Raw genomic sequence first — 10,675 nt, 5'->3', positions numbered from 1 at the left:
AAATAGGCCAAAAACATTAAAAACCACTACAAACACTAAAATTGGCCAAAAACCATATAAACGACCTAAAATAGGCGAAAAACCATAAAAACAACTACAAACACCAACATTTGCCAAAAACCATATAAACGACCTAAAATAGGCCAAAAACCATAAAAAAAACGACTACAAACACTAAAATTGGCCAAAAACCATATAAACGACCTAAAATAGGCCAAAATCAAAAAAACGACTACGAACACTAAAATTGGCCATAACCCATAAAAACGACTACAAACACTTAAATTGGCCAAAAACTAAAGAACGACCCTAAAATAGGCCAAAAACATTAAAAACCACTACAAACACTAAAATTGGCCAAAATCCCAAATATCGACCCTAAAATATGCCAAAAACCATAAAAACGACTACAAACAATAAAATAGGCCAAAAAGCATAAAAACGACTACAAACACTAAAATTGGCCAAAAATCATATAAACGACCTAAAATAGGCCAAAAACCATAAAAATGACTACAAACACTAAAATTGGCCAAAAACAATAAAAACGACTACAAAAACTAAAATTAGCCAAAAACCATATAAACGACCTAAAATAGGCCAAAAACATTAAAAACCACTACAAACATAAAAACAACTAAAAACACAAAAATTGGCCAAAAACCATAAAAACGACTACAAACACAAAAATTGGCCAAAAACCATATAAACGACATAAAATAAGCCAAAAACCATAAAAACAACTACAAACACCAAAATTGGCCAAAAACCATATAAACGACCTAAAATAGGCCCAAAACTATAAAAAAAAAACGACTACAAACACTAAAATGGGCCAAAAACCTTAAAAACGACCTAAAATAGGCCAAAATCAAATAAACGACTACGAACACTAAAATTGGCCTTAACCCATAAAAACGACTACAAACACTAAAATTGGCAAAAAACTATATAAACGACCCTAAAATAGGCCAAAATCAAATAAACGACTACGAACACTAAAATTGGCCATAACCCATAAAACGACTACAAACACTAAAATTGGCAAAAAAAAAACTATATAAACGACCCTAAAATAGGCCAAAATCCATTAAAACGACTACGAACACTAAAATTGGCCATAACCCATAAAAACGACTACAAACACTTAAATTGGCCAAAAACTAAAGAACGTCCGTAAAATAGGCCAAAAACATTAAAAACCACTACAAACACTAAAATTGGCCAAAAACCATATAAACGACCTAAAATAGGCCAAAAACCATAAAAACAACTACAAACACCAAAATTGGCCAAAAACCATATAAACGACCTAAAATAGGCCAAAAACCATAAAAAAAACGACTACAAACACTAAAATTGGCCAAAAACCATATAAACGACCTAAAATAGGCCAAAATCAAAAAAACGACTACGAACACTAAAATTGGCCATAACCCATAAAAACGACTACAAACACTTAAATTGGCCAAAAACTAAAGAACGACCCTAAAATAGGCCAAAAACATTAAAAACCACTACAAACACTAAAATTGGCCAAAATCCCAAATAACGACCCTAAAATATGCCAAAAACCATAAAAACGACTACAAACAATAAAATAGGCCAAAAAGCATAAAAACGACTACAAACACTAAAATTGGCCAAAAACCATATAAACGACCTAAAATAGGCCAAAAACCATAAAAAATGACTACAAACACTAAAATTGGCCAAAAACCATATAAACGACCTAAAATAGGCCAAAATCAAAAAAACGACTACAAACACTAAAATTGGCCAAAAACCATATAAACGACCTAAAATAGGCCAAAATCAAAAAAACGACTACAAACACTAGAATTGGCCAAAATCCATATAAACGACCCTAAAATAGGTCAAAAACCATAAAAACGACTACGAACACTAAAATAGGCCATAACCCAAAAATTGGCCAAAAACCATAAAAATGACTACAAACACTAAAATTGGCCAAAAATCATAAAAACGACTACAAACATCAAAATTGGCCAAAAACCATATAAACGACCTAAAATAGGCCAAAATAAAAAAAACGACTACGAACACTAAAATTGGCCATAACCCATAAAAACAACTACAAACACTTAAATTGGCCAAAAACTAAAGAACGACCCTAAAATAGGCCAAAAACATTAAAAACCACTACAAACACTAAAATTGGCCAAAATCCCAAATATCGACCCTAAAATATGCCAAAAACCATAAAAACGACTACAAACACTAGAATTGGCCAAAATCCATATAAACGACCCTAAAATAGGTCAAAAACCATAAAAACGACTACGAACACTAAAATAGGCCATAACCCAAAAATTGGCCAAAAACCATAAAAATGACTACAAACATCAAAATTGACAAAAACCATATAAACGACCTAAAATAGGCCAAAAACCATAAACACTACTACAAACACTAAAGTTGGCAAAAAAAAACTATATAAACGACCCTAAAATAGGCCAAAAACCATAAAAACGACTACGAACACTAAAATTGGCCATAACCCATAAAAATGACTACAAACACTTAAATTGGCCAAAAACTAAAGAACGTCCCTAAAATAGGCCAAAAACATTAAAAACCACTACAAACACTAAAATTGGCCAAAAACCATATAAACGACCTAAAATAGGCGAAAAACCATAAAAACAACTACAAACACCAACATTTGCCAAAAACCATATAAACGACCTAAAATAGGCCAAAAACCATAAAAAAAAAACGACTACAAACACTAAAATTGGCCAAAAACCATATAAACGACCTAAAATAGGCCAAAATCAAAAAAACGACTACGAACACTAAAATTGGCCATAACCCATAAAAACGACTACAAACACTTAAATTGGCCAAAAACTAAAGAACGACCCTAAAATAGGCCAAAAACATTAAAAACAACTACAAACACTAAAATTGGCCAAAATCCCAAATATCGACCCTAAAATATGCCAAAAACCATAAAAACGACTACAAACAATAAAATAGGCCAAAAACCATAAAAACAACTACAAACAATAAAATAGGCCAAAAACCATAAAAACAACTACAAACACCAAAATTGGCCAAAAACCATATAAACGACCCAAAATAGTGATACGAATCAGGGTGTGGTAACGGAAGCAAACAACCAATAACGAAGGTACTAGGTACCACCCTTATTAGTCGAATTCTATTAAGTGTTTTAGGTGTTTGTTTGTTGGGTTTTAGCGAAAACAGCAAGGAAATAAGCAATGTTAAACTACACCAATAGCCTAACACGAGATTAGCACTCAACACCAATTGAGCTAATCGGACTATTTTCAAGGCGACGCTTGCAAATAATCAGGCGAAAATTGTAGACACAATTTCTAATTGGACTGAAATGCTCTTGTTTATTCAATTGTCGCAAATGATCAAATTACATGCATATATGGCCGAAAAAAACAGTAAGGCCTAATTAAACACAATAAAACTAGTAATAAAAATGCAATTAACTAGAAATAAAAATGACTTAATGCAATCAGCTCATGATACTCCTTTTCCATGATTAGTCACACGCCTATTTAAGGCCTTGAGTGTCCCATTTATGCTTCTTTTGTAACCATCTTGGAAAGGCTTTAAATGGCTGAATTTTATTTGTCTTAATTGATGAAAATGCTTAAAATAACCAAGTAATTAAACTCAGCCTTAAATTGGCCAAAAACCATAAAAACGACTACAAACACAAAAATTGGCCAATTTTAATGTGTATAGTCGTTTTTATGGTTTTTGGCTAATTTTAGTGTTTGTAGTCATTTTTATGGTTTTTGGCCAATTCTAGTGTTTGTAGTCGTTTTTAATAGTTTTTGGCCAATTTTAGTGTTTATAGTCGTTTTTATGGTTTTTGGCCTATTTTAGGTTAGATATTTGGTTTTTTTGGCCAATTTTAATGTGTATAGTCGTTTTTATGGTTTTTGGCCAATATTAGTGTTTGTAGTCGTTTTTATGGTTTTTTGGCCTATTTAACAGTAGATATTTGGTTTTTTTTCGCCAATTTTAATGTGTATAGTCGTTTTTATGGTTCTTGGCTAATTTTAGTGTTAGTAGTCGTTTTTATAGTTTTTGGCCAATTTTAGTGTTTGTAGTCGTATTTATAGTTTTTGGCCTATTTTAGTGTTTGTACTCGTTTTTATGGTTTTTGGCCTATTTTAGTGTAGATATTTGGTTTTTTGGCCAATTTTAATGCTTATAGTCGTTTTTATGGTTTTTGGCCAATTTGAGTGTTTAAAGTCGTTTTTATGGTTTTTGGCCTATTTAACGGTAGATATTTGGTTTTCTGGCTAATTTTAGTGTTTGTAGTCGTTTTTATTGTTTTTGGCCAATTTTAGTGTTTGTAGTCGTTTTTAATAGTTTTTGGCCAATTTTTGTGTTCGTAATTGTATTTATAGTTTTTCGCTTATTTTAGTGTTTGTACTTGTTTTTATGGTTTTTGGCCAATATTAGTGTTTGTAGTCGTTTTTAATAGTTTTTGGGCAATTTTAGTGTTTGTAGTCGTTTTTATGGTTTTTGGCCTATTTTAGTGTTTGTAGTCGTTTCTATGGTTTTTGGCCTATTTTAGGGTTGATATTTAGGTTTTTTTTGCCAATTTTAGTGTTTGTTGTCGTTTTTATGGTTTTTGCCCAATATTAGTGTTTGTAGTCGTTTTTAATAGTTTTTCGCCAATTTTAGTGTTTATAGTCGTTTTTATGGTTTTTGGCCTATTTAACGGTAGATATTTGGTTTTTTGGCCAATTTTAGTGTTTGTAGTCGTTTTTATGGTTTTTGGCCAATTTTAGTGTTTATAGTCGTTTTTATGGTTTTTGGCCTATTTTAGGGTAGATATTAGGGTTTTTGGCCAATTTTAATGTTTATAGTCGTTTTTATGGTTTTTGGCCAATTTTAGTGTTTGTAGTCGTTTTTATGGTTTTTGGCCAATTTTAGTTTTTATAGTCGTTTTTATGGTTTTTGGCCTATTTTAGGGTAGATATTAGGGTTTTTGGCCAATTTTAATGTTTATAGTCGGTTTTATGGTTTTTGGCCAATTTTAGTATTTGTAGTCGTTTTTAATGGTTTTTCGCCAATTTTAGTGTTTATAGTCGTTTTTATGGTTTTTGGCCTAACTAACGGTAGATATTTGGTTTTTTGGCCAATTTTAATGTGTTTTATGGTTTTTGGCTAATTTTAGTGTTTGTAGTTGTTTTTATGGTTTTTGGCCAATTCTAGTGTTTGTAGTCGTTTTTATGGTTTTTGGCCTATGTAAGGTAGTTTATATGGTTTTTGGCCAATTTTAGTGTTTGTAGTGGTTTAATGTTTTTGGCCTATTTTAGGGTCGTTCTTTAGTTTTTGGCCAATTTAAGTGTTTGTAGTCGTTTTTATGGGTTATGGCCAATTTTAGTGTTCGTAGTCGTTTTTATGGTTTTTGGCCTATTTTAGGGTTGTTTATATGGATTTTGGCCAATTTTAGTTTTTGTAGTCGTTTTTATGGTTTTTGGCCTATTTTAGTGTATGTAGTCATTTTTATGTTTTTTGGCCTATTTTATGTCGTTTATATGGTTTTTGGCCAATTTTTGTGTTTGTAGTCGTTTTTATGGTTTTTTGGCCTATTTTAGTGTTTGTAGTGGTTTTTAATGTTTTTAGCCTATTTTAGGGTCGTTTATATAGTTTTTTTTTTGCCAATTTTAGTGTTTGTAGTCGTTTTATGGGTTATGGCCAATTTTAGTGTTCGTAGTCGTTTATTTGATTTTGGCCTATTTTAGGTCGTTTATAAGGTTTTTGGCCCATTTTAGTGTTTGTAGTTGTTTTTTATAGTTTTTGGCCTATTTTAGGTCGTTTATATGGTTTTTGGCCAATTTTTGTGTTTGTAGTCGTTTTTATGGTTTTTGGCCAATTTAAGTGTTTTTAGTCGTTTTTATGTTTGTAGTGGTTTTTAATGTTTTTGGCCTATTTTAGGTCGTTTATATGGTTTTTGGCCTATTTTAGTGTTTGTAGTGGTTGTTAATGTTTTTGCCCTATTTTAGGGTCGTTTATATAGTTTTGTTGCCAATTTTAGTGTGTTGTAGTCGTGTTTATGGTTTTTGACCAATTTTAGTGTTTGTAGTCATTTTTATGGTTTTTGGCCTATGTTAGGTCGTTTATATGGTTTTTGGCCAATTTTATTGTTTGTAGTCGTTTTTTTTTTGGTTTTTGGCATATTTTAGTGTTTGTAGTCGTTTTTATGGGTTATGGCTAATTTTAGTGTTCGTAGTCTTTTATTTGATTTTGGCCTATTTTAGGTCGTTTATAAGGTTTTTGGCCCATTTTAGTGTTTGTAGTCGTTTTTTTTTTTATAGTTTTTGGCCTATTTTAGGTCGTTTATATGGTTTTTGGCCAATTTTTGTGTTTGTAGTCGTTTTTATGGTTTTTGGCCAATTTATGTGTTTTTAGTCGTTTTTATGTTTGTAGTGGTTTTTAATGTTTTTGGTCTATTTTAGGTCGTTTATATGGTTTTTGGCCAATTTTAGTTTTTGTAGTCGTTTTTATTGTTTTTGGCCAATTTTAGTGTTTGTAGTCATTTTTCTGGTTTTTGGCCTACTTTAGGTCGTTTATATGATTTTTGGCCAATTTTAGTGTTTGTAGTCGTTTTTATGCTTTTTGGCCTATTTTATTGTTTGTAGTCGTTTTTATGCTTTTTGGCATATTTTAGGGTCGATATTTGGGATTTTGGCCAATTTTAGTGTTTGTAGTGGTTTTTAATGTTTTTGGCCTATTTTAGGGTCGTTCTTTAGTTTTTGGCCAATTTAAGTGTTTGTAGTCGTTTTTATGGGTTATGGCCAATTTTAGTATTCGTAGTGGTTTTTTTGATTTTGGCCTATTTTAGGTCGTTTATATGATTTTTGGCAAATTTTAGTGTTTGTAGTCGTTTTTTTTTATGGTTTTTGGCCTATTTTAGGTTGTTTATATGGTTTTTGGCCAATTTTGGTGTTTGTAGTTGTTTTTATGGTTTTTCGCCTATTTTAGGTCGTTTATATGGGTTATGGCCAATTTTAGTGTTCGTAGTCATTTTTATGGTTTTTGGCCTATTTTAGGGTCGTTTATATGAATTTTGGCCAATTTTAGTGTTTGTAGTCGTTTTTCTGGTTTTTGGCCAATTTTTAGTGTTTGTAGTCATTTTTATGTTTTTTGGCCTATTTTAGGTCGTTTAAATGGTTTTTGGCCTATTTTAGTGTTTGTAGTGGTTTTTAATGTTTTTGCCCTATTTTAGGGTCGTTTATATAGTTTTGTTGCCAATTTTAGTGTTTGTAGTCGTGTTTATGGTTTTTGCCAATTTTAGTGTTTGTAGTCATTTTTATGGTTTTTGGCCTATGTTAGGTCGTTTATATGGTTTTTGGCCAATTTTAGTGTTTGTAGTCGTTTTTATGCTTTTTGGCCTATTTTATTGTTTGTAGTCGTTTTTATGGTTTTTGGCCTATTTTAGGGTCGTTTATATAGTTTTTTTTGGCCAATTTAAGTGTTTGTAGTCGTTTTTATGGGTTATGGCCAATTTTAGTGTTCGTAGTCGTTTTTTTAATTTTGGCCTATTTTAGGTCGTTTATATGGTTTTTGGCCAATTTTTGTGTTTGTTGTCGTTTTTATGGTTTTTGGCCTATTTTAGTGTTTGTAGTGGTTTTTAATGTTTTTGGCCTATTTTAGGGCCGTTTATATAGTTTTTTGCCAATATTAGTGTTTGTAGTCGTTTTTATGCTTTTTGGCCTATTTTATTGTTTGTAGTCGTTTTTATGGTTTTTGGCATATTTTAGGGTCGATATTTGGGATTTTGGCCAATTTTAGTGTTTGTAGTGGTTTTTAATGTTTTTGGCCTATTTTAGGGTCGTTCTTTAGTTTTTTGCCAATTTAAGTGTTTGTAGTCGTTTTTATGGGTTATGGCCAATTTTAGTGTTCGTAGTCCTTTTTTTGATTTTGGCCTATTTTAGGTCGTTTATATGGTTTTTGGCCAATTTTAGTGTTTGTAGTTGTTTTTTTTATGGTTTTTGGCCTATTTTAGGTCGTTTATATGGTTTTTGGCCAATTTTGGTGTTTGTAGTTGTTTTTATGGTTTTTGGCCTATTTTAGGTCGTTTATATGGTTTTTGGCCAATTTTAGTGTTTGTAGTGGTTTTTAATGTTTTTGGCCTATTTTAGGGACGTTGTTTAGTTTTTGGCCAATTTAAGTGTTTGTAATCGTTTTTATGGGTTATGGCCAATTTTAGTGTTCGTAGTCGTTTTTATGGTTTTTGGCCTATTTTAGGGTCGTTTATATAGTTTTTTTTGCCAATTTTAGTGTTTGTAGTCGTTTTATGGGTTATGGCCAATTTTAGTGTTCGTAGTCGTTTATTTGATTTTGGCCTATTTTAGGGTCGTTTATATAGTTTTTTGCCAATTTTAGTGTTTGTAGTCGTTTTTATGGGTTATGGCCAATTTTAGTGTTCGTAGTCGTTTATTTGATTTTGGCCTATTTTAGGTCGTTTATAAGCTTTTTGGCCCATTTTAGTGTTTGTAGTCGTTTTTTTTTTATAGTTTTTGGCCTATTTTAGGTCGTTTATATGGTTTTTGTCCAATTTTTGTGTTTGTAGTCGTTTTTATGGTTTTTGGCCAATTTAAGTGTTTTTAGTCGTTTTTATGTTTGTAGTGGTTTTTAATGTTTTTGGCCTATTTTACGTCGTTTATATGGTTTTTGGCCAATTTTAGTTTATGTAGTCGTTTTTATTGTTTTTGGCCAATTTTAGTGTTTGTAGTCATTTTTATGGTTTTTGGGCCTATTTTAGGTCGTTTATATGATTTTTGGCCAATTTTAGTGTTTGTAGTCGTTTTTATGCTTTTTAGCCTATTTTATTGTTTGTAGTGGTTTTTAATGTTTTTGGCCTATTTTAGGGTCGTTCTTTAGTTTTTGGCCAATTTAAGTGTTTGTAGTCGTTTTTATGGGTTATGGCCAATTTTAGTGTTCGTAGTCGTTTATTTGATTTTGGCCTATTTTAGGTCGTTTATATGGTTTTTGGCCAATTTTAGTGTTTGTAATCGTTTTTTTTATGGTTTTTGGCCTATTTTAGGTCGTTTATATGGTTTTTGGCCAATTTTGGTGTTTGTAGTTGTTTTTATGGTTTTTGGCCTATTTTAGGTCGTTTATATGGTTTTTGGCCAATTTTAGTGTTTGTAGTGGTTTTTAATGTTTTTGGCCTATTTTACGGACGTTCTTTAGTTTTTGGCCAATTTAACTGTTTGTAGTCGTTTTTATGGGTTATGGCCAATTTTAGTGTTCGTAGTCGTTTTTATGGTTTTTGGCCTATTTTAGGGTCGTTTATATAGTTTTTTTTGCCAATTTTAGTGTTTGTAGTCGTTTTATGGGTTATGGCCAATTTTAGTGTTCGTAGTAGTTTATTTGATTTTGGCCTATTTTAGGTCGTTTATATAGTTTTTTGCCAATTTTAGTGTTTGTAGTCGTTTTTATGGGTTATGGCCAATTTTAGTGTTCGTAGTCGTTTATTTGATTTTGGCCTATTTTAGGTCGTTTATAAGGTTTTTGGCCCATTTTAGTGTTTGTAGTCGTTTTTTTTTTATAGTTTTTGGCCTATTTTAGGTCGTTTATATGGTTTTTGGCCAATTTTGGTGTTTGTAGTTGTTTTTATGGTTTTTGGCCTATTTTATGTCGTTTATATGGTTTTTGGCCAATTTTTGTGTTTGTAGTCGTTTTTATGGTTTTTGGCCAATTTAAGTGTTTTTAGTCGTTTTTATGTTTGTAGTGGTTTTTAATGTTTTTGTCCTATTTTAGGTCGTTTATATGGTTTTTGGCCAATTTTAGTTTTCGTAGTCGTTTTTATTGTTTTTGGCCAATTTAGTGTTTGTAGTCATTTTTATGGTTTTTGGCCTATTTTAGGGTCGTTTATATGATTTTTGGCCAATTTTAGTGTTTGTAGTCGTTTTTATGCTTTTTGGCCGATTTTATTGTTTGTAGTGGTTTTTAATGTTTTTGGCCTATTTTAGGTCGTTTATATGATTTTTGGCCAATTTTAGTGTTTGTAGTCGTTTTTATGCTTTTTGGCCGATTTTATTGTTTGTAGTCGTTTATATGGTTTTTGGCATATTTTACGGTCGATATTTGGGATTTTGGCCAATTTTAGTGTTTGTAGTGGTTTTTAATGTTTTTGGCCTATTTTAGGGTCGTTCTTTAGTTTTTGGCCAATTTAAGTGTTTGTAGTCGTTTTTATGGGTTATGGCCAATTTTAGTGTTCGTAGTCATTTTTTTGATTTTGGCCTATTTTAGGTCGTTTATATGGTTTTTGGCCAATTTTAGTGTTTGTAGTCGTTTTTTTTTATGGTTTTTGGCCTATTTTAGGTCGTTTATATGGTTTTTGGCAAATGTTGGTGTTTGTAGTTGTTTTTATGGTTTTTCGCCTATTTTAGGTCGTTTATATGATTTTTGGCCAATTTTTGTGTTTGTAGTCGTTTTTATGCTTTTTGGCCTATTTTAGGGTCGTTCTTTAGTTTTTGGCCAATTTAAGTGTTTGTAGTCGTTATTATGGGTTATGGCCAATTCTAGTGTTTGTAGTCGTTTTTATGGTTTTTGGCCAATTTTAGTGTTTGTAGTCATTTTTATGTTTTTTGGCCTATTTTAGGTCGTTTATATGGTTTTTGGCCAATTTTTTGTGCTT

This window comes from Trifolium pratense, linkage group LG7, assembly GCF_020283565.1.
Source record: "Trifolium pratense cultivar HEN17-A07 linkage group LG7, ARS_RC_1.1, whole genome shotgun sequence".
Lineage (NCBI taxonomy): Eukaryota > Viridiplantae > Streptophyta > Magnoliopsida > Fabales > Fabaceae > Trifolium > Trifolium pratense.
The sequence above is the reverse complement of the archived record's forward strand: the minus strand, read 5'-3'. Positions refer to the sequence as shown.